The sequence below is a fragment of the Myxine glutinosa genome, chromosome 8, assembly GCF_964187855.1.
Source record: "Myxine glutinosa chromosome 8, kmMyxGlut1.1, whole genome shotgun sequence".
Classification (NCBI taxonomy): domain Eukaryota; kingdom Metazoa; phylum Chordata; class Myxini; order Myxiniformes; family Myxinidae; genus Myxine; species Myxine glutinosa.
The window spans coordinates 69281095-69306922 of record NC_136268.1 but is presented as its reverse complement, the minus strand read 5'-3'; the positions used below and the strand labels follow the sequence as shown (position 1 = coordinate 69306922).

General features: G+C 45.3%; 1 protein-coding gene across 1 annotated transcript in view; it reads left to right on the top strand.

Moving 5' to 3' along the window:
- Positions 1-25828, top strand: part of CNOT4 (CCR4-NOT transcription complex subunit 4) — a 135055-nt gene that overhangs the window by 25668 nt on the left and 83559 nt on the right. The gene's annotated exons all lie outside the window — the stretch shown is intronic.

Genomic DNA, 25828 nt, shown 5'->3' with positions numbered 1-25828 from the left:
ATGTGGACTGGTAACCAGCGAGCATAGTGGATATGGTCCAATGCAGCGAACCATGCAGCTAGCTCTGGTAGGGTGTCCATGTACAGCGTGAAGTTGGACTCTCTCAGTGAACGTATGTAGAGGAGTATACAGAGCTCCAGGTTAAGTACAGTGGCCCAGTACTGAAACTGTGGACATGCCGCTGCTCTCTGGTCACACCATGCCTCGAACTCCAATGGTTCCTCATCTCTTGCAGTTGCTCTTTCGTTGTATATGTCATATGCACGATGCTGCAGTATGTGTAGGGCAGCAACAGTTACTTGGTGGGCGCGTCTTGTACGACTGACGTGAGCTGCATGCAAGAAGGAGTCTGCTGTGCCAGCTGTTGCTATCTCTGCCTGAACCAATGCCTGTGTCCAACCGCTGTCTTGCAGCCAGTCTCCTGCTGTCTTCAAAGCTGCCATCTCTGTGTGTAGACCACCCAGCATGACCACAAAGAGATCTTCACCATGTGTGTCTGGCCAGTTCCATTGCACCTGCTTGACGATCGCATAAAGTGGTTGGTCCAGTGTGACGACGGGTATCTGTCCAGGGTTTAGCTCATTGATCGCTGCTTTCACGACATCCATGGCATGGCGGATCATTGGCACTGAGTGGGCTTGGTCATGGAAGAGGGGAAGCAAGGCAGTGGGTGTGACTGTGATACTAGTATCCTTGGCCGATTGGTTCTCTGCGTGATGTGCAGCCCAAGAAATGTTTCCTGGATTCTGTGTGTCACCACTGTCACATGCATCCTTCACAGTCTGGAGCCACCTCTTCTCTTTATCCAGTTCAGCTTGTGCAGGATTCCTCTGCAGCGACGCCTGGGTTCCAGCTGGTACAGGGTGGCTTTTGGCAAGTGAACTAACTGGTTGTACATCTGTGTAATACCGTGGAAGGTCCTCCACAGTCTTGACATTTGAGACACCCCCGATGATGACAATACCTCGGTCTGTGCCTTGATTGTCATAGTCTGGATGTTGTATCAATGAAATACCAGTTCCGTGGAAGGAGTCGTGTGCTGTCGTGGAACTGGGATTGTGGTCTATATTATCCACAGCTGATGTGGTGAACACTCCACCGCGGAGCTTTGGGGGACAGACCACCTTCTCCGCCCGAAAGCGCTGACAGACCCCGTTCCCCAGCTCTGCAGAGATCCGTAGCACTCTATCATAGGCAATGCTGATCCCTAGTCCAGATAATGTGTCAACCAGTTCCCTCTTTCTCGTATGGGCTTGAAGCATCAAGCCAAGATATATTGGCAAAGGAGTCTCTTGACTAATGCTGTGTCGTACGTCTGTGCCTGCACCTCTCCTCTCATGCTTCACACTGTTGTATTTGAGAAGTTGAGCTATTGTCACAGACGCCGATGCCGATGACTGACATGCCTGATCTTTGATGCCTGCGCCCTCTAAAATCATGGAGACCATTGTCAGCAGCAGTTGTGGCACAGACTCTTCTTGACATTTGTTTGAGAAGGACCCATTGAAAGGCTGAGATGACTGGAACATATCCTTCCTTATAATCCCTGCAGCTCGTGCCAGGTGCACAACATCACTGTCAATATCATGTTGACATGCCTTGGCTAATGCACTGCCAATGTCTTCCTGAAACACCAGCAGGACATCTCTTCCCTGCCTGTGCTCCTGCAGATCAGGGAAGTGTGCCAGGATACGCTCCTTGAGTCTGGTTGTATGGACTCGTGTTTCCAGCACAACTCCGAACTGTTCCATTCTCATTGTGTAGAGCTTGGTGAGGTCTGCCATCTTGAATACAGGAGCAGTGTCTTCTTCGTTAGCAGTTTCCTCTATGTACGTTACCAGTTCAGCAAGGACTATTGCTGAAATGACATCTACCGTGCTCTGGCTTTGCTCAGCAAGCTTTTTTGCTGCCCTCACGCGGTTGTATAGGGATGTCAAACATTTCTTATGGTACTTGGCCTCTCTTGCGACCATGTCCCCAGCACTCAGTTGGGCTAACAAAGTGGTATCCTGAAGAAACTCTGCAGCCTTGCGAACGTGTTTATCTAGTTCCAATGTCGCTGCTTGATGAAACTCCAAACCAAGCTCTTGCTGGCAGAAGAAGCACAAATTGTCGCATATGCTATCAACACAAGCTGCCTGAGACCTAGTAAGCTTGTACTTATCTGTGATTGTACTGGGGATAGGGCTTCCCTCTGGATGACTTCTCTTCTGTACCCGCTGTAGCTTGGTAGTGTTATATTTCACCCTGCATGACTTGTGCCACTTGGCTTGGTGGGCAGCTAGAGTGGCAGCTATCCCTTGGCCTTCATCCAGTCGTTGCAAGTCCACGTCTTGTGGCAGCTTGCCTAGTTTATTGAATGCTGATAGATTGTCTTCAAGTGTCTTGTATCCAGCACCTGCATCAGTTCTTTTCGTGACAGCAGGACACTGTAGGGACTCTCCTATATCAACTTGACACAGAACACAGAGTTCCCAGTCCAGTGGCGTCTTTGGCGTTGAAGTTACATGCTTGGTAACATGAACTAACTTGAACTGCTTTGACATGATTGAAACCTGGATGGAGCAAACAAACAAAAAAGTCGTTTAATTAGGGGTTAATCAATGGACCAGCATGTTTTATCTACAGGACAATACACGACCCCCCCTGAAATTTGACACCAAATGACCTCTTTTAGGGGTATTTTTGGCCGAAATTTTCAAATTTTTCACTCCCCAGACCCCTAGATGTTCCCTTGAGCTCAGAATCGCCGCTGTAATGTGTCTACTGATGTTAGAAAAGATATAGGGTGAATGGGGCAATAATTGTGCCTGTAGGATTTGTTTCCGCCACCCCCCCTAAGGGTTACAGATTTTTAAAGCCGCCATTTTGAAATCCAATATGGCGGCGACCTTGGGTGAATTTCAAAGTGGTTCCATATCTGAAAATGTTCTAAATATAACATTCTATCATTGTGCCAAATTTGGTGCTTCCATCACAAAATGCACAATTCTTCTTAAATTTTTGCTATGCCGCTGCACTAAGGGCCTTCGCTCAAACTTGACTGATCTCTCCATACAGGTTGCTTCTGACAAACCAGACGTGATCTGCTTAACAGAAACTTTCCTCCTTCATGATGTCTCTGATTTCTTGGTATCTCTCCCAGGTTACTCCCTCCTCCGGTATGATAGACCTGAGCCTCGCCCTGGAGGGGGGGTTGCTATCTTTATAAAAAACTCTCTTCCTCACTCGCCCTGCACTGCCCTCTCTCCACCTCACCCCCAGGAATACCTTTGGCTACGGCTTCCCCTTCGCTCCCACCTTTTGTTCATATGTGTGTTGTACCGTCCACCAAACAGTGATGACTCCATCTACATCTCGCTGTCTGATAACATGGACCAACTTCTATCTACCCATCCCAACTCTCTCTTCCTCATATGTGGTGATTTCAATTGTCACCATGCCAGTTGGCTGGGTGTGGGTACCTCTCTCACCAGCCATGGCTCTTCAGCAAAGGACTTCTGTGACTCACTGGGACTGACACAATCTGTCAATTTCCCGACCCGGATCTCAATCAATGGAGCATCTTCTCTTCTGGACTTGGTTATGACTAACTTCCCTGAAAATGTCTGCTGCTCTTCTTCTGCTCCAATCGGCTCATCTGATCATGTGCTTGTTAAAGTGGACATCTCTCTGACCATTCTCAGAGAGCCTCCTCAGCGTCGACGAGTCTGGCATTTCACTCAGGCCAACTGGCATGGTCTTCAAGCAGCCATCAATCATCTGGACTAGTCTCCCATCTCCACCGCCTCTGACATCAACTCATCCTGGGAATTCTTCCAAAGTAAACTGCTCTCTCTCATGCACAGATTTATCCCATCTCGTCTTCAGTTGTCATACCCTTCCTCCCGTCCATGGTACACGGAATCTTGTGGTGAGGCTATTGCCCAGAAACAACTTGCTTTCGTCTCCTGGAAAGCAAATCCAACGGAAGGAAATCTCATTTCCTTTCACAAAGCCCGAAACAAGTGTGTGTCCACCCTCAGGAGAGCCAGGAAACAATATATCTCCGTTCTCAGGACAGAACTCTCTGATCTGTCTCCCTCTTCCAAATCCTGGTGGCGTCTGGTCAAATCTGTTTCTGGTGTTTGTTCCCCCTCCATCCCCTCCCTCACCTCAAACGGCCACACGGCTGACTCCGCGCGTGAAAAAGCTGAATGCCTCAACTCTGTGTTTGCCTCTAAATCTTGTGTCCCAAACCCATCCCTCTCTGTACCCACCGTACCCAGTCGTACCCAGCTGCTCCTGGACTCTGTGTCCTTTCCTCCTGACAAGGTGGAAAAGTTTCTGTCAACCCTCGACTCTGATTCTGCAACTGGACCTGACGGCATCAGCCCACGGGTCCTAAAATCTTGTTCTTCCGCTCTTTCACTCCCTCTCTCTGTTCTCTTCACACTCTTTTGCTCAAGGTCATCTGCCATCTGCTTGGAAATCTGCCAACATCACCGCTTTGCACAAAAAAGGTGCAAAAACAGATCCCAGCAACTACAGACCAATCAGCCTTCTCTCAATTATCAGTAAAGTCATGGAATCCATCATTGCTTCAGATATGAAATCTTTCCTCTTCTCCAATGGCTTGATCTCTGATCATCAATTTGGTTTCAGACCTGGTCACTCCACTCTGGACATGCTGCTTCTGCTTTCTCAGCAATGGATGGAGGTCCTCAATGCCAAACAGGAAATTCGAGCTGTCTCCCTTGACATATCACGTGCCTTCGATACGGTCTGGCACCCCGCCCTGCTCACTCTCTTTTGCTCAAGGTCATCTGTTGGTATCCATGGAAATCTCCACGCATGGCTGGCGGACTTCCTCTCTAGTCGTAGTCAACGTGTGGCGCTGAATGGGTTTCTCTCATCTCCTCCTCCTGTTCAGGCTGGAGTTCCCCAAGGCAGTGTTCTGGGCCCTGTGCTTTTTCTGGTCTTCATCAATGATCTCCCCGACTCTCTTGAAAATCCTCTCTATCTCTTTGCTGATGACTCTACTCTCTGTCGCTCCATTCTTCATCCCTCAGATCGACAGTCTGCAGCCTCCTCACTCTCTGCAGACCTGGACAAAATCACAGACTGGGCAAACAAGTGGAACATGTCTTTCAATCCTGACAAATCTCACACTCTTACAATGTCTCTCCGAAAAGACCGACTGGACAACCCTCCCATCTACTTTCTGAATAATCCTCTCCAAGAAGTTCTGTCACTCAAACTTTTGGGTCTCACTATCTGCCATGATCTTTCCTGGGAAAACCACATTTCAAATCTGGCCTCCAAAGCCAGTCGCCGACTGGGCATCCTCCGTCGTGCGAAGTCCTTCCTTGGCACACCTGAGCTCCTCACCACGTACAAGGCTTTCATCCGCAGCTCAATGGAATACTGCTCTCCCCTCTGGGTTGGTGCTCCTGCCTCACACCTAGCTCGTCTTCACGCTGTTGAAAGCAAAGCATTCAGAATCATTGGAATTTCCCACGATGAAGCTAACTCCAAGGGCCTTTCACTCACTCACCGCAGGCAGGTTGGTGGTCTTTCCGTCTTCTGCCGACTCCTCTCTGGCCTTGCCCCCCCAGCTCTCTCTGGGCTCTGTCCCGCAAATATTCCTACAGGTCGCACAAGATCTGCCTGCAACCCTCTTATGGTTAAACTGCCAAAATCAAGACTGTCTGCTCACCTTCACTCTTTCATTCCTCTTTTCTCCCGCCTCTGGAACAAACTCCCTCACTCTCTTCAATCCCACTCCACCCTCCAGGTCTTTAAAACAACTGTTCACCACCATCTCTTATCTTCCCCCATCCAAAACCTTGATCTTTTCTATCCCCGATAATTTCACCCCAATTCCACTTTTTGAAATACCAACTTCTGACCTGGAAGTCCTTGGTGTCCTTGTGTTTTATACTTCTCCCACCCCCCACCCCCCCACCCCTTCCCACGCCTCCTCCCCCCGAGCCCTCTCCCTCCCACACATCTCCCTGCTCTCAAATGTTGTGTGCTCTCAAGTGTTTGTGTGCTTCCCATTCTCTTGTCTTCCGCTCCCTCTTTTTATATATTTTGTTTGTCTGGTTGATTTGTTTGTGAAGTAAATTTCATGGGGGGTTCTGGAATGTCAGCTCTTTCACGAGCCTCGATTCAGTATACAAAAAAAAAGAAAGAAAAAAAGAACAAGCCGATTAGATTTTGGTTCAGGTCCAAATCCAGATCCGGCCTATCATTGGGATACAAAACAAACTGTTCAGCCTGGCGGAGGTATGCGCGCTCTACCGCATGCCATGCTTGTTCCTCTTTCATTTATCCATCTGTTGTCTATGGCCACAAAAATATAAAAATTAGTCTGGCTTTTACCTGTTAGTTTGACTAACAAGGTGTTGCATGAATATTGTCAACTTGTGCTCAGAATGTTTTTTTTTTTGTGATTATGGCTGCTTGTGTCCAGGTCAAAGCCATTGCACTGCAAACCTTGCTTTATTTTGCTCTGTTGGGCCTATCACTTTCCTATGACAGACAGGTCGTTGATCTCTCCATCTTCCACCCTCCTCTGGTCCTGCACACTCTTCCCTTTTCGTTCTGTCTCCCTCCCCTTCTCCCAATTTTCCAGGAACTTATCGTGTGTGTGTGTGCGTGTGCCGCTACTCTTACAATTGTGGGTCGATTACATCCAGGCTTGGTACACACGATCAGCATCACCCCCAATTAGTGCGCAGGGGCGTTGTTAGGGGTGAGAGTGGGGACGCAAATTCTCTGTTAATATGTATCATGTAACACCGCTCCAATTGGGAGAGGGTATTAAAAAACCCCACCCTTGCATATACACTCAAATCCCCACCCTATACGATATATATATATATATATATATATATATATATATATATATATATATATATATATATATATATATATATATATATATATATACATACACACACACACACACACACACACACACACACACACACACACACACACACACACACACACACGTATATATATATATATATATACATATACACACACACACACACACACATACATACATACATACATACAGTGAAACCTTGACTTACGAGTTTAATTCGTTCTGTGACCGAGCTCGTAACTCAATTTGCTCGTTTCTCAAATTAAATTTCCCCATTAAAATGAATTGAAATGCTATTAATCCGTTCCAGCCCGCCAAAAACCACACCAATTTTTTTTTAAATATACAGTATATATAAAAATATCTCGCGCTTTATATTTCACCTGTATGCAGCATACAAGTTGGCAGAATGGCCTGGACTGGAGGTACGCACACTTGACTAAACTGTCCAGCCTGGGTTTGAATCCCGACCCAGCTATAACCTGTCATGGGTGAATCACAGGCAGGGTGATTCATCAATGTGTGTACCGCTAAACTGGGCGCCCCGTTTGCGTCCCATTAGTTGTTGGATGTTAAGGATCTCACCGTGTTTTCCACAAAGAGAAGGCGAGCTATCGCCGGCACTCTGAACAAGTTGTGGCCTGGCATGCTCTTCTCCTCTGCCGTTATATACGTCCTCCTCGGCATCTTTTTCCAGAAGAGCCCTGTCTCGTCACAGTTGAAGATTTGCTGGGGGATGTATCGTTCGGCTTCTATCAGTTCGGCAAAAGTTATAATAGAATCTTCAGCTGCCTTCACATCCGCCTCACCAAGCCGACAACACGCACACCTCGCTCATGTTTTTCGACGATTGCGTGTTTTATATCCAAGCACATCATCCTCTTCTTCTTCTCAGTACTGCCCTTGGCACTCAATTTCTTAGGACCCATGGTTAAAACTAAGAAATTTTCCAAAATAACCAAAATGCGAAAACAAAGCAGCAGCTATATACGGCAGAGATGCTTGCACGGCAAGATAACCACGTGACCGGAACCCACTTGGTGGCGGGTGGCGTAAGCTCGTAACTCAGATCTTGGCTCGCATCTCAAAGCAATAAACCGCCTGAGCGACGGCTCGTATCTTGGAAAACTCGTAAGTTGGTGCACTCGTAAGTCAAGGTTTCACTGTATATATATATATATATATTATATATTATATATATATATATATATGTAATGGCACAATATTCGCTAACTTTTGTGTCTGCAGTTTATTCATTCTTCTGGCTTGCAAAGTAGTCATACCATGAAAGTATCCTTGTTATATGATATGTGTATATGTATAAAGATATAAAAGAAGTAAATAAAAAAACTTTGATGTGTGTATTGTGTGTTTTATTCACTATTTCTATTGCGAACATTAGCCCAAAATGGCATCCAAAAATGGGACATCACGTGACAAGTATTGTTGAAAATGAAAAATAACATATGTACAGGATAATATATTGTCTTTGTTTACATTTTGACCCTAGTTTGGTTGTGGATGAAAGAAATATATCCACAAACGATCACTTCCGGAAAGGTGGTTACCTAATCAATAAATCGATCAGACTGTTACCGGGTACGTACGTTACCTCCGTGTCCACTGAACTTTCACAGTTTGGTTAATCAATTATAACAATTCCTAACTATCTGTAGAATACTGACTACGTGATGAACACTTCTTGCATTGAATACTTTTCCTTAGTATTCACACAAGTTCTGAAACCCTGACCTTGGGGATGAAAATTTAAAACTTTCGCCGAAGATAATATCCGTGTCCACTTTGTAACGTACGTAGAACCCCCTTAGGCTTTTACACCGCGAAAGCAAAAGACGGGTTTTCAAGCCTCGTGGGGTGGTGGAATGCCTATCACTCATCATCCAATCAGATAGATGCCTGAAGCAGCCGCCAGTTCCGAACGAACGCTGAAATATGAAACGCATTTGATGATTTGAATGAATGATGATGCGTTTGAATGATGATTACTTATAATTTTGGTTTTTACAGAATGGAGGAAACGCGTTACCACCTGAGACTGAGACTAAAGCAACCAAAAGAATCGCAGCCAACAGCACCAGACGTGAAATCGGTGAAAGCGAAAAAGAGTAAAGCAGAGCGTCAAAGAGATTGGAGAAGAAATATGAAAGTTAATCCACAACGCTATGCAGACTTCAAACAAACGGAAAGTTTGCGGGTAAAGTTGCACCTAATTAGTCTGAGTGAAGAAAAGCAAGCACAATACAGGGAGAAAACACGGTTGCGAGTCCAGCGGTATCGTGCTAAAAAGAAGCTGGAGTTGGATGGAAGTCATGCAACCACAAACAAGTACACACCCAAAACGCGTTTTGGGAAAGAACGCCAGCGAGAAATCTGGAGACAGCAGAAAACCAAGCAGAGGGGAAAACAAACGGCACAAGCAAGAAGAAGATCAAATGAAAGACGTAGGCAGCTCTATCAGGAGAAGAAGGAACGATTGCAGAAATCCAACAGTGCCACTACAAATAAAACACCGGATCAAACACAGCCTTCGTGCTCCAAAGAGGCCCTACGCAAAGCAGTGTACCGTGCTAAGAAAGGGATGCCAAAAAGTGGAGATCAGTACGCGGCAGTCCTCTCACAACTTATAATCAAGACCACTCCAAGAAGAAAACAGAGACTGAAACAGCATGGCATTATTGAAAGTCCAAGATGCAGGAAATTCTTGCAGTTTGCAGGCAAGGCAATACATGCTCTCAAAATGACAATTGTCCAGGTAAACAAGAAACGAAACTGTTCTTTTTCACTGTTTTCTTCAATTCCCCCCCCCCCCCCCCCCAAAAAAAGACGATGTACAGTACAGCACATCTCGTGTTTGAAACTTTCATGTAAATAAGTTGACATGTTCAATAAACTGTTGTTTGCTTGAACTTGTGACTTTTGGTGTCCACCGTCATTGTAACTTACGTAGACGCAAGTGTTAATATGTCTATGGTTTGCCAAATAAAATTGAAGTTAATGAGCTCAGTTACATTTGTCTGGGTGTGTGTGTGTGTGGTTGACATATTTGTAAATAAAGGGTGCTTTGAAAGTGCAGCAATGTAGTTTAGCAGAGACCTTTGATACACCATACTACGTAAGTTATGGTGTCCACTTGATGTATTTGTGATAAAATTAAGCAGTTTTATATTTTCTCGGCATTCATAGGTATATTATCATGAGGCACTCTTAACATTATTAACAATCATTAACAACCCCTGCAAATGTGTTGTTTCAGGGAGATATAGAGGGAAAGTGGACACCATGTAACTTACGTAAAAAAAAGCAGCTTTTTCATGATTGAGGCCATTTCATGAACAGTATGAACATTGCATTATCTTCTTGGGCTTTTTTTCTGATTGAGGACACATCCATCTGTTAAGTAAAAATTACAAGAACACTAAATGGAAGTATTTATTTTGCAACCCTCGTGTCCCACTTTTGATAGCGAGTATTGTGCCATTACATATATATATATATAATATATATATAATATATATATAATTATATATATATATATATATATATATATATAAACACACACAAGGAATTTGGATTTGAGATCAAATGATGAATCAAAATAAAGACCAATTACTGCACTGTAGTTCTAAAAAGGAAGTCGGACATGAACAACACGCACACACACTACAAGAATACGAGGCAAGAGTACATACAGAAGGTTGTCATCATTTATTTCTTGGTATTTCTATGCATACATGTTTTCCCAGTGTAGAACAATAGCACTTTTTATGTTGAGCTCCCCCCCCCTCCTTCCCCATTTTATGAAAGATGAATGACAGGTGTTTCTTGTTGCATTGATCGTACACACATTTAATTAAAAAAGCTGTGAATGTCTAGTGTTGGTGTTTGCCTTTGATTTTACCTTTGGAGTCATTACGCATAAACCAATATGAGAACTGTTTATGAAAGAAAAACGAGCAATTTGGAAGCTGAAAGAACAGAATAATTAAATTCGAACCATAGCAAAAAATTTGGAATATCTTGAAAACTAAAGAAACCACTATTTTACTTAGCAATAGACAACGGCCAGATCAGTTTTCCTTGGCTGTTAATGGTGTATTTATACACCATTAACAGCCAAGGAAAACAACTGTAGTTGATGACGGAAAAGCAAAAAAAACACTTTACCAAAAGTTGTTTAACGTTTTTCTTTATGTCACCAACAACTTCCAGAGTGCAGTGATGAAAATATTACAATCTACCATTTAGGGAAGACTTAGACAGCAGAATTACAAAGGCTTCACCGAAAGATACAAACCTCTCATCTTCACCAAACATAGGCCAGATTATAATTTGCCAATGAGGTGAGGATCAAAGTTTTATGGACAGATGAGACCATGATTAACCTTTACCAAAGTGATGTAAAGGCGAAAGTTTGGAGAAAGGAAGGTACTTCATTTGATCTAAAATATGGTACTTCAACTGTGAAGCTTGGTGGAAATAGTGTCATGGCTTGGCCTTGCGTGGCTGCCTCTGGAACTGGCTCACTCATCTTTTTGTTGATGTAATTAATGATGGCAGCAGCAGAATGAATTTGGAAGTGTACAGACGCATCTTGTTTGCCTATGTTAAAAAAAAAAGCTTCCAAACTCATTGGGTGACAATGACCCAAATCACACTGCCAACACAACTAAGTAGTTCATCAGGGGGAAAAAGTGGAAGGTTTTAGACTGGCCAAGTCAATCTCCTGATTTAAATCCAATGAAGCATGTATTTCACTTGTTGAAGAGGTGACTAAAGTCAGAAAACACTGAAAACAAACAACAACTGTAAATGGTGGCAGTAAATATTTGGCAAAGCATCTCAAAGGGAGATACCAAGAGTTTGGTGATGTCATTGGGTCACATGCTCAATGCAGTTATTGCATGCAAGGGATATGCAACCAAATACTATTATACTACTTTAAAACTGTTCCAATTTTAAGTTAATCTGTTCCAATACTTGTGCTTACCTAAAATTGGAGGACTGAACATAAAAAATGCTATTGTTCTACAATGGTAAAACATATATCCATAGAAATACCAATAAATAAAAGATGACCTTCTGTACTCTTGCCTCATATTCATATTTTGATCTCGAATCCAAATTTCTCATGCAGTGCATTCAGAAAGTATTCAAACCCCTTCACTTTTGTCACATTTTGTTATGTTGCAGCCTTATGCTGAAATCGTTTAAATTCATTTTTTCCCTCATCAATCTACACTCAATACCCCATAATGACAAAGAGAAAACAGGATTTTAGAAAGTTTTGCAAATTTATTAAAAAGAAAAAACTGAAATATCACATTGACATAAGTATTCAGACCCTTAACTCAGTACTTAGTTGAAGCACCTTTGGCAGCGATTACAGCCTCGAGTCTTCTTGGGTATGACGCGACAAGCTTTGCACACCTGGATTTGGGGATTTTCTGCCATTCTCTGCAGATCCTCTCAAGTTCTGTCAGGTTGGATGTGGATCGTCAGTGGACAGCCATTTTCAGGTCTCCAGAGATAATCAATTGGGTTCAAGTCAGGGCTCTGGCTGGGCCACTGAAGGACCTTCACAGAGTTGTCCCTAAGCCACTCCTGCATTGTCTTGGCTGTGTGCTTAGGGTCATTGTCCTGTTGGAAGGTGAACCTTCGGCCCAGTCTGAGGTCCTGAGTGCTCTGTTTCAGGTTTTCATTAAGGATATATCTGTACTTTGCTCCGTTCATTGTTCCCTCAACCCTGATCAGTCCCCCGGTCCCTGCTGCTGAAAAACACCTCCACAGCATGATGCTGCCACCACCTTGCTTCACCGTTGGGATGATATTGGGCAGGTGATGAGCGGTGCCTGGTTTCCTCCAAACATAATGCTTAAAATTGAGGCCAAACAGTTCAATCTTGGTTTCATCAGACCACAGAATCTTGTTTCTCACAGTCTCAGAGTCCTTTAGGTGCTTTTTTGCAAACTCCAAGTGGGCTTTCATGTGTCTCACTGAGGTGCTTCCGTCTGGCCCCTCTGCCATAAAGCCCAGATCGGTGGAGTGTTGCAGTGATGGTTGTCCTTCTGGAAGTTTCTCCCATCTCCACACAGGATCTCTGGGGCTCAGCCAGAGTGACCATCGGGTTCTTGGTCACCTCTTACCAAGGCCCTTCTCCCCCGATTGCTCAGTTTGGCCAGGCGGCCAGCTCGAGGAAGTCCTGGTTGTTCCAAACTTCTTCCATTTAAGAATTATGGAGGCCACTGTGCTCTTGGGAACCTTCAATGCAGCAGAATTTTTTTTGTAGACTTCCCCAGATCTGTGCCTCGACACAATCCTGTCTCTGAGCTCTGCAGGCAGTTCCTTCGACCTCATGGCTTGGTTTTTGCTCTGATGTGCATTGTCAGCTGTGAGACCTTATATAGACAGGTGTTTGCCTTTCCAAATCATGTCCAATCAATTGAATTTACCACAGGTGGACTCCAATCAAGGTGTAGAAACATCTCAAAGATGATCAAGAGAAATGGGAGGCACCGGAGCTAAATTTCAAGTGTCATAGCAAAGGGTCTGAATACATATGTCAATGTGATATTTCAGTTTTTTCTTTTTAATAAATTTGCAAAACTTTCCAAAATCCTGTTTTCTCTGTCATTATGGGGTATTTAGTGTAGATTGATGAGGGAAAAAATGAATTTAAACGATTTCAGCATAAGGCTGCAACATAACAAAGTGTGAAAAAAGTGAAGGGGTCTGAATACTTTCTGAATGCACTGTATATATATATATATATATATATATATATATATATATTGTTACAGATCTCTCCGTCGGCCTTCTTTTCCCCTTATCGAGGGGGGATTAATCCCCTCGTCTACGACTGACCGACGTGGTCCTGAAGCTGCACAAGCTCCCTCCGGAGAGGCAGGTGCGCGACCCCGTTCGCGACCGCGGACAGATGTTAATTGCCGAGCGGTTTAGCGACCACGGCACGAACCATTTAGCAGAGACTAAACCCGATCCTGTAGCGTTGGCCAAACCGTGCCACAAGTGTTCAATGTGGAAACCTTCTTCTTCTTCACATCCGTTCGTCTTTGAGAAGGCAAAAGTAGGAAGAACAAATATTATTTATTTCTAACTATTATGTACACAATGAAAAGTAACCAAGGAGAAGGAAAGATAATAAAATAAAGACAGAAAGAATGGAAGGACCAGAAGACACAGTGCAATTACTAGCTTACCTATTCAGTCTTACTTAACCCCAGGACAAGACAAAAGACAGACGACGGTCAGACTCACATGAATGGGAAATGAAGGCAGGAACGAATGGCGGGAAGGAGAGGAAGGTTCAACTGGAACCGGAGCACGGTCGGGCCGGGAGTGAGCAGCCGCCGCCCCTTCTCGATCGGTTTCGCACGGCGGCGTTCCTTCGCGGCCACGGTCGAAACTGCGGTCAAAGCTCAAAGCTGCGGTGGTTAAAGCTGCGGTGGTTCAAGCTGCGATGGTTCAAGCTGCGATGGTTCAAGCTGCGGTGGTTCAAGCTGCGATGGTTCAAGCTGCGGTGGTTCAAAGCTCATGGGACATCCCTCTCTCATCTCCTGGATCACGCAGCTCCGCTCTTGTGGGGGCGTTCCGCTGCGGGTTATATAGGCCACACCCTCGAACCTTTGCGAACCTCCCCGATCATTCTCTCTTCGCCCTCTCAAGCCAAACCCCCTCATGCTTGGTTGGTCGGCAAGGGCTCTCCTGGCTCCACCCTCTGATGACGAGGTGGAGACACGCCTTTCTTCTCCGAGCTGGAGCACATGGCAATGGCGGCAAATGCAGAAAACCGCCCAATGCAGTTGGCAATGGAGGCTTTGGGATATGGAAGGGAACTATCTTATGTCATCTGATACAATGCAGTGTCAACTAGTGGGAACAGAGCCTTAAACTACATAGAATAAGGAGATAACTATTTAGAAGGATATATGATTTGCTACGTGCATGTATATGGATTAACTAGGAGGACGACCTTTGACCTTTACACTACGGAGGGTGATATTTACAACAAGATTCATGACACTTGCAACAATAAAAAAACCACAGGATTCTCAAATCTGCAACACTGCACCCTCATCCTCTAGGCACGGTCTCGGGCCTATAAAACTTTAACTTTGGTGTGACACGTAGGTGTAGTTCCCTCTACATTTAACCTGACCCTGAGTGTGACAGTTTTAAAACACAAATAAGTATGTCCCCCTGCTGCATTGCACCCTGCCTAACAGATTTACGCCCACAGCTAACCGAATTGCGGAATTGTCTTAAAACTATACATGAACGGTGGGGAGCATTATTTACAATTGACGCTAATGGTATTTACAAAACTAACCCAGGACCTGTGATTGTTCTTTTGGGGGGGTGGGAGACGGCCTGCGCTGCATCGACGCACCAGCACCAAAAATCAGCACCATAAAGCACCAAAAAACGCACCAGTCAGTGCACAGTCACTACAGTTCATAATAATAAAAACAAACCCTGCTGGTGTCTTGCTCTTTGGCTCCCTCTGCTGGCCAATGTTCTTCCAGATGTTGTGAACTTCTTCTTCTTAGTTGCGGCCTATTTGGATATAATTTAAAATGCACAAAACGTGTCCGTTTTTATTTATGGCCCACAGGGGCCGACTATGAGTGGTTCACCTGTGTGTCATAGGTGCCACGTCCGAGGTCCGCAAGCAAGATCCTGGGCCATCGTGGCCGGTCCCAGCAGAGGGGCCATGCCCCAACCCGTGGGGTCCATGAGTGGTGCTCAGCCACAGACATGTGGTCCATAAGTGGTGCATCGATGCAGACAGCTGGTTGTGGGGGTTCTGGCACACAATGGCGGACTCCCGCACGCTCCCCTCAGTGCCCAATAGCACGATCCATGGGTCGGGGAAGGAAGACAGAGAGGGCAGGTTAGTGAGGGGTAAGGTCACAAGGGTACACATCAATAAAGGCAATGCAAGGTGAGGTGCGACTGGAGACTGAGCGGAGAAAAGCTCATCCCTACCGTCCGTCACCCCCCCTGTTACCTACTCTACCCTTGCCCTTATCCCATATTTACAAAAATCTACACATTACAAATTCGTCACTAATGTCTCGTCTTCCCCATATTTCCCCTATACCAAATTCGTCACCACAATCCCTATTTCTAACCACATTTGCCATCACCCAATTCATCATCAATCCTCATAAGGAGGGAGAGATGGAACAACAAAGCACAATGTCTCACCCACGTCATGATGCGTCTCACATTCCAAACATTTGCACAGAAAAAATAATAAGAACATGGCATGGTGTGGCGTTCTGTCACCTCAGGTGAGTGGATGTAGATGGTGCAAGGAGATTTCAATCCTAACTATCCTCTAAATGATTTTAATACACTTTACACTACCCGGGGTCTTTCCCTGCTAATCCATTGGCAATCTTATTCTATGCGGTTTTAAGAACCAAATTCCCATTGACCAAACTGTGGTGCTTCCTCAATTTGGGGTCTCACTCCCCCGGTTCAACTCCCTGTGCCTTTGCACAATTTCAGGACTGGGTCGTGTGGCTCTCCCAGCAGGTCTACCCACCTGCACACCTCCACCACTGCAGTTGCCTCCGAGCTTACCTGCTCCTCACCTAACCTATCTAACTGGGGAAGGCCCTCTGGCGCTCTCCCCACTCGGTGCCCTCTGGCACTGGGCTACCCGGGTCCGTCCTCCGGATCCTCGGGCCCCATCCACAACAACTCTACCTGCTCCCAGAGCCCACCTGCGGCCTCACCTGGCCGACATCCTAACAGTGGCGGAGTGTCCTTTCAACTACACACACTAACAGGCCACACGCCCAGCCATTTCCACGTCACTAATGCACCCATCCAAACACCATTCTTCCACCACGCACCACAGATGCCAATATCCAACCACAATTTACCTGTGCCCTCTACCTAACGCTTAAACTACCCTCCCCGGGTATTCGTGATGGGGTCCATCCTCCCCATCCACACCTTCGCACCATCCACTCCACTCCACAGTTTCCACCATACTCACTCCATACCATCCATTCCATACTCCATATATTCCAGACCATTTATTCCATACAACCATTCTCCATACACCTGTATTTGCACACCTGTGCCATCACACCTGGTGCTTCCTGCACCCTCCTTCCTCCAAAGCTCCTTCAATCACTCAATACAATGCACAACCACAATCGTTCCTCATGCACTGCTCCATACACTTCCACGCTCAATACAACTCACAATCACAATTATTCCTCATACGCTGCTTCATACACTTTCGATTCTCAAACACACGGCATCATCTGATCTACCTGGTGCCCTGCTAATACTCGCGCTTCCCTGGCGCCCCTTGCATTATTGCGCTCCCTCGTCATCATCAATTCTACCTCTCTATGTCCCCGACTACCTGTCCAATGTCGCTACTTACCTCTACCGTTACCTATGGTCAATCTTCTAGGTCCCTATACATTATCCAAACCTTCCCTCGGCGAGCTTACACTGCCATAAACCCCATAAAACTATAGCTCCTTTGCCCCGTTTGTGAGGGATGGCAGAGTTGCCATTCCATCACATCAGGTATCTCCCACTATCAATTTTGCCATCCACAAATTCCCTATCCCTACCAAATGTCCATTAAACTTGAGCCTCGGTGCGTCTTTACATGCTCAGAACTTGGCTTCGCCAAGTCGAGCAATGAACGCGGGTGGTTCGTTGCCGGCGGTTGGATCCGTCCGGCATTCGGTGCAGGGAAGGGGGTTCGCTCAGGCCGAGATCCCAAGGTCCACCTCGGCGCGGAGCCTTTCGGTCTCCCGCCTGATGACCCGATCTCGCCCTGCCGGAACGCCGCAACCAAAAGGGGTCGCCGTCCCGACCCTTCTGACCTTTCCTTGAACCTGGCCTCCCGCTCCGCGGAGCACGGACGCGACCGTTCAGAGCGCGGCTCTGCGCGATTCGCGCACGGCGGTTCTTTCGAAACCGCCGTGGTTACGATCCCCGCTGGTTCCCGCTGCACACAAAGCCCGGCACGAACCGCGGGCTCGCTTCGGCTAAAAGTCGATCTAGCTGCTAACCCGGTTAACGTCGATGCTTCACCTGCAGGTTCACACGCATACGCGACCCCTTTCACACTCACCGAGCTCGGCGCTCCAACGCTGCCCGTACACCCCGCGTACTTCGTTATTGCACTTGTTCTTGTTCCGCTCACAGACTTCGTTACACACCTGACCACCGCACACCTTGGCACACACGTCGTTCACACACCTCATCAACACACCTCCTCGCGCCCACTCCTCGGTCACACCCTCTGTGACAACCACGGGTGTGCCCTCATCGGCACACCCAATCACGTGCTTCACTACCAACTCAAGCGTGCATTCCCACACGCGCTCGACCATTCCAGGTGTGCATCCTTTCGTTCCAGGTGTACATCCTTTCTCACCTGCTACAACCAACTCGTGCTCCGTGTCACTCTCACTACTCTCACCACCACACTCGGTCGCGCATTCACCCTTACTCTCGACCGCGCACTCTGTTATCATGCACCCGTCCGTTACACACCTTTCTCGTGCATCCTGTTGCGCACACTCTCCCGTTACGTCCTCCATAACACTCCCCATCACGCGCTTCCATGTGCCCCCCCCCCCCCCCGCACACGCGCAACGACCAACTCACTCTCGACAGCACACTCGCTCTTCGGCGTGCACTTTTTCCTCACACACCCCATAGTCGGACATCCTTGCACACCTCCTCCTTCACACTCTGTACCTGTCGCACACCTTACCAGCGGCCTCTCACGAACACCCGGGTCTGCACCAACACCCAAGCCGACTGAATCTCCCCTCACACCATATACATTTCCGATTATATCGCCACTCACCTCGGCACCTCGTCTCCGCTCCTCCTCCGCCACCTGCAAACTCTTTATTTGGTTAGTAAGCACATCATCGTGATGTGAGCAGGGACTTTGCACATTTTCCATCTTTCCCTGCCGCGAGTGCTTTTCTAAGTCCCCAGTCTCTCCAATTTCAATTCCCACTACTTCTTTGAATGATTCGGACTTAATTTCTTTTTTCCTTTCCCTTGACCGCTGGTCCGAATAAAATTTTCTCTCCCACCTCGGCGGTCGCCGGCTTTCCCATACCCCGAGTCGCGATCTCTACCCCCGTCATTTTACCCGCGCTTTCCTCCGCCTCGTTCAACCAGCGCTTCTCGACCTGCTTTACCCCGTCGTGCACCCTTGGGACCTACTCGCCCAACCTGCGGTCAATGTCTTCCTGTATTCTTTTCGCCGTGGCGTTCATTTGCTCCTGAAATCCCTCCGGGTTGTACCTTGCTTCGTGCCTCACTTTTCCCATGTCTATCCCCCGGGTAGCCATCATTGCATCAAATCCCTTACTGTCACCCATCAGAGAGGCACCGAAATGCATCATCAAAAGGCCCCAGTCCATTGGCACTGCGGGCCCGGCTATCGCCCTCACGTACGGGAGGCCGACATTTCGTGTGCCTGTACCCCCCACGACCGCACCTTCTTTGCTCTCCTCTTCCACTATTCCCACTTCTTTCCTGGGGTCCTGGGTCGATTCTACCCCCTCTAACTCCCCAACCGGCATCCGATCACCTTGACCATCCATGGCACGACTTAAATTTAGATGTTATTACAATCTCGGCCGCTCGTAATTTTGACCTAATTTTTAATTTTTTTTTTTTTTAAGATGTTTCAAATTTGGTTCGGGTCCAAATCCCAACTCCTCGACACCAATTGTTACGGATCTCTCCGTCAGCCTTCTTTTCCCCTTATCGAGGGGGGATTAATCCCCTCGTCTACGACTGAACGACGTGGTCCTGAAGCTGCACAAGCTCCCTCCGGAGAGGCAGGTGCGCAACCTCGTTCGCGACCGCGGACAGATGTTAATTGCCGAGCGGTTTGGCAACTGCGGCACGAACCATTTAGCAGAGACTAAACCCGATCCTGAAACGTTGGCCAAACCGTGCCACAGGTGTTCAATGTGGAAACCTCAAAGACGAACGGATGTGCAGAAGAAGAAGGCAAAAGTAGGAAGAACAAATATGATTTATTACTAACTATTATGTACACAATGAAAAGTAACCAAGGAGAAGGAAAGATATTAAAATAAAGACAGAAAGAATGGAAGGACCAGAAGACACAGTGCAATTACTAGCTTACCTATTCAGTCTTACTTAACCCCAGGAAAAGACAAAAGACAGACGACGGTCAGACTCACACGAATGGGAAATGAAGGCAGGAACGAATGGCGAGAAGGAAAGGAAGGTTCAACTGGAACCGGAGCACGGTCGGGCCGGGAGTGAGCAGCCGCCGCCCCTTCTCGATCGGTTTCGCACGGCGGCGTTCCTTCGCGGCCACGGTCGAAACTGCCGTCAAAGCTCAAAGCTGCGGTGGTTCAAGCTGCGGTGGTTCAAGCTGCGATGGTTCAAGCTGCGGTGGTTCAAGCTGCGATGGTTCAAGCTGCGGTGGTTCAAGCTGCGATGGTTCAATCTGCGGTGATTCAAAGCTCATGGGACATCCCTCACTCATCTCCTGGATCACGCAGCTCCGCTCTTGTGGGGGCGTTCCGCTGCAGGTTATATAGGCCACACCCTCGAACCTTCGCAAACCTCCCCGATCGTTCTCTCTTCGCCCTCTCAAGCCAAACCCCCTCGTGCTTGGTTGGTCGGCAAGGGCTCTCCTGGCTCCACCCTCTGATGACGAGGTGGAGACACTCCTTTCTTCTCCGAGCTGGAGCACATGGCAATGGCGGCAAATGCAGAAAACCGCCCAATGCAGTTGGCAATGGAGGCTTTGGGATATGGAAGGGAACTATCTTATGTAATCTGATGCAATGCAGTGTCAACTTGTGGGAACAGAGCCTTAAACTACATAGAATAAGGAGATAACTATTTAGAAGGATATATGATTTGCTACGTGCATGTATATGGATTAACTAGGAGGACGACCTTTGACCTTTACACTACGGAGGGTGATATTTACAACAACATTCATGACACTTACAACAATAAAAAAAACCACAGGATTCTAAAATCCACAACAATATATATATCGTAGATTGAGGAATATATATATATATATATATATATATATATATATATATATATATATATATATATATATATATATATATACACAGTATATATATATATATATATATATATATACACAGTATATATATATATATATATATATATACACAGTATATATATATATATATATATATATATATACACAGTATATATATATATATATATATATATATATATATATATATATATATATATATATATATATATATATATATATATATATATATATATATATATATATGTATATGTATATATATATATATATGTATATGTATATATATATATATATGTATATGTATATGTATATGTATATGTATATGTATATATATATGTATATGTATATGTATATGTATATATATATGTATATGTATATGTATATGTATATATATATGTATATATATATGTACAGTGGTACCTCGGCTTACGAGTTTAATCCGTTCCGTGACGGAGCTCGTAAGCCAAATCGCTCGTAAGTCAAAGCAAATTTTCCCATTCAAATGCATTGAAATGCTATTAATCCGTTCCAGCCTCAAAAAAAAAACACCAATTTTTTTTGTTAGGTGCTTTTAAATAACAAAAATGTACTTTATAAATAACAAATAATGTATAAACAAGCACGACCTCGTATATACTGTACATAATACAAGAGAATGTAAAGAAATAAACTGGTTTTATTAAGCAGAGGAGAAGAGCATGCCAGGTGAGGTGTGCGTGTTGTCGACTTGGCGAGGCAGTACGATCGTACTCCTTCTACGATATGTACGATTTTGAAGCAGAAGGAGTCCATAAAGGCTATAACGCCAGCCAAGGGCGTTACGATTATTTCAAAGCTCCGGACCTCTATCCATGAAGATATGGAGAAGTTGTTGTTTGTGTGGTTGAAGGAGAAGCAGCTCGCAGGAGATACCGTGACCGAGAGCATCATGTGTTTGAAAAGATTGAAACTCGGATATCGAGCACGGACCACGAGGTGTTTTTTCTTTTTTCTTAATCTCGGTTTCAGTGAACTTTTGCTCTGTGCTCACGTGTACTGTACCTGTACCTGTAATGGTACGTCAGAGGATGGCACCTGTTGTCATCATATTAAGTGCAAGATGTTCTGCATCGTAAGTTGGTACACCGTGGTCTTTCGGCGGTGTTTAAGCCGGCCGTCTTGGCTTCTATCACCATTGGCATTGAGTCTTTCGATGTAGGTAGGTCGTTGTGTGCCGGTGCCTTGGCCGAATTCCTTCATTGCTGCATTGTTAGCTCACCTGGTTTTTTATACCACATCTTTGGTTATCGGACCAGCGAATGACGTCATCTCCAAAGTATGGCTTATTCTCACTTGTCTTGGACGATCTTCTACTTCTAGCCTTCCACCGTGCATTTGGTGTCCACTGTACTTACTGTACAGTGCCTGGTAAAATTGATGTAATGGGTTTTTGACCGTCAACGCCATGAACCGTCATGAACCGTCATGAACCGTCAACGCCATGAACCGCTAACACTCAAAAGCCCATTTATCGCGCCTTATAAAGCAAAACGCAAACCGAAAGCCATGCCTCTCAAGCGAGGCGTGCTTCCGTGGTCACGTGATCCACAGGTGTAGCTCATTATACCCGCACGCGCGACACGCTTTGGCGGTCACGTGACCAGCCACTCTGGAGGCGGGGATCCCCGCCGATGACGTCACCGGCTGGAGCAAGGAGATTCCTCGCTCATGTATTTCGACGATTGCGTGTTTTATATCCAAGCAGAGATGCTTTCACGGCAAGATAACCGCGTGACCGGAACCGGAAGCCACAACCGGAAAATTCAAAAAAATAAATTTTTTGAGCTCGTACATCGGATCTCGGCTCGTATCCCAAAGCAACAAACCGCCCGAGCGACGGCTCGTATCCCGAAAAACTCGTACGTTGGGGCACTCGTAAGCCGAGGTACCACTGTATATGTATATATATATATATATGTATATGTATATATATATATGTATATGTATATATATATATATGTATATATATATATATATATATATATATATATATATATATATATATATATATATAATATGTGTATATATATATATATATATATATACACAAAGAATTAAGTTAAGCACCCCCCCCGTTTTTTTACAACCTCGCACATTACAAGTTTGTTGTCGTCAAAACAGTGTAATATACCCATGATAGTGCTATATTTTCTGGAGAAGTGATATTATGGTCACATAAAAACATAACAATCATGCCGTTTTCAATATTTTATTCTGAATAATTTAAGGTGAAATTTTTTGGGAATTTTAGGCATATTTTCACCTCAATTTAAGTATGGAGCTATAGGTCCATCACGGACAGTGTGGATGACGTTTATGTTTTCTAACGTACAGTCATTGTTCTGAGAAGACCTCTAGCGATCTTTGCGTCAATAACGTGTGTAGGACCCATGTGATCGGATCACTGACTCAACCAATCACTTTTTTTCACTTTGATCACTCAATTTCATCAATGGATAATTGCTAATGTCATACCAATCATTATTTGATCTCACATACCTTAGAATATATGCCAATGTATACATATACACAAAGAATATATATTAGGGGGTGCTTACCTTAATTCGTTGTGTAGGGGTGCTTAACTTAATTCTTTGTGTATATATAATTTTTTTTTGTAGGGGTGAACCTACTTTTCAAGATGTCTTAGAACCAAAAGTTCATTGGAATTATGTTGAAATTATTCTAGATTTTGTTAATGTGACCTTTAAAAGAAACAAAAACCACATTTGACATTTCGAAGCAAATAAATTGATCCTTGAAAGTGATGTAAACTGATATCGAACTCAATTCATAGACAGTACTGTGTTAAACTTCTGTACGTTTTCCAGAAGTATCTCTTTATTTTGCACATTAGCCCAAAATTTTTTTAACAAAAACAAAAGTTAAATTACGCCTGGGATTACGGACAGTAAAATTACAGTTCAGTACTTCGCGTAACCCCCACGAGCATTCAGGAGAGCACACACACGTTGAGGCATGCTGTTCACGAGATTTGCCAAGGTTTGGACAGGAATCACTTGCCATGCAGTGACAATAGCCTGCTGCAATTCACGCACAGATGTCGGCTGCTGGTCCAAGTGTTCGATTTGACGCGTTAATTCTGCCCACAAGTTCTCTATCGGATTCATATCCGGGGACATGGCAGGCCACTCCATATGCTCTACAACACGGTCAGCAAGAAAGTGTTGGATCATGCGAGCACGATGAGGCCGTGCATTGTCATCTTGGAAGACAAAGTTTCCTCGAAAGGCTGCACGAGCAAATGGAAGCAATGTTTCTTCCAGAATGGCCCTGTACTTGAACTGGTTCAGGTTTCCATTCAGAACAACCAGGTCAGTTTTGCCCCCTGCATGAAAAGCAGCCCAAACGGTCACCCCACCACCTCCAGCTTGGACTCTTGGCACTATACAATCTTTGTTGTAGGCTTCATGCACTTGTCTGCGCACTCGGGCGTGGCCATCTTGACGATAGACCAGAAATCTAGACTCGTCACTGAAGATCACGTGATTCCAGTGTCCTGGCTGCCATTGACGGTGCTCTCTGGCCCACTGCAATGCTGGCGGTGTTGTCTTGTCAGGCGTGGCTTTCTCAGGGGACGCCTGGCACGATAGCCTGCTTGAACCAGTCATTGGTTGACTAGCCTTCTGGATACAGGCACATTTGTCAGCCCTAAGCCGATTAGCTGACTTGGTACGGCCATTGCGGACTAACCGGTGCAGCTGGCGATCATCCTTCCTTGTGGTTCTGCGGGGACGTCCTGGCCTCGGTATTGGAGTAGGGACACCCCTCTGAGCATTTCGTTTCAGGATCTTTGACACCTGACCTTGAGTGATGCCATACTGCCGAGCAATAGCACGCTGTTTCATGCCGTAATTTCGTAAAGCCACCACTCCATGACAAACAGCATTGTCGAGTTGACGGACCATCTCCAGAGGAAGCGGCAATAACTTTTGGAGATGTGCAGCAGTTGTTTTCCACTAATACAGAACGCAACAACCCTTGTATACCCGACTGTGAAGCCAATCATCAAATGCACCTGTCCGTACATTTTGCCACGCCACCTGTGATATAATCCTGTTGTTGACTTCTTGCTGCGACAGACAATCAGTGACATGGTTCTTTTAACAAATAAATCACCAAAGTGTAAAAGAAACTCACCACATTGATATACTGAGTTAAGAAAGTAAACCCAAGTCAAGGAAAAAAAAAATAGTCCATATTAAATGCCAAGTCTGTGTGTATATACTAGGGCATGCCCGTACTATATATATATCTAAAATTATATCCCCCCCCCTATTTACATGAAATGGTTTGGTCCAAAGCGAACGGCTTGCGAGTGGTGACAATCCCCCCCCTCTATTTACATGCAATGGTTCGGTCCAAAGCGAACGGCTTCCGGAGTTTGGTAAAGAAATCGCCATCGCGTACACAAACGCGCAGGAAAGCGAATGAATCGCAAATTCGTTTTTATTAGTTGTAAAACATAATGCCCAATTATTCAATTAGCGCCAACGTATTTTGGCTGTTTGCAATTTAATCGCAAGGCAAAGTAGAAAGAGAAGAGGGAAAAAAAGAAAAGCCTTGCCTTGCTGCAAACAGCTGCTGCAAACAACAACAACATGGAAGGCTGCACTGTCCGGAAGTTGGCATATCGCAGTTACGATTATTTTAGTGTTAATGGCCAATTATTCAATTAGCGCCAACGTATTTTGGCTGTTTGCAATTTAATCGCAAGGAAAAGTAGAAAGAGAAGAGGGAAAAAAAGAAAAGCCTTG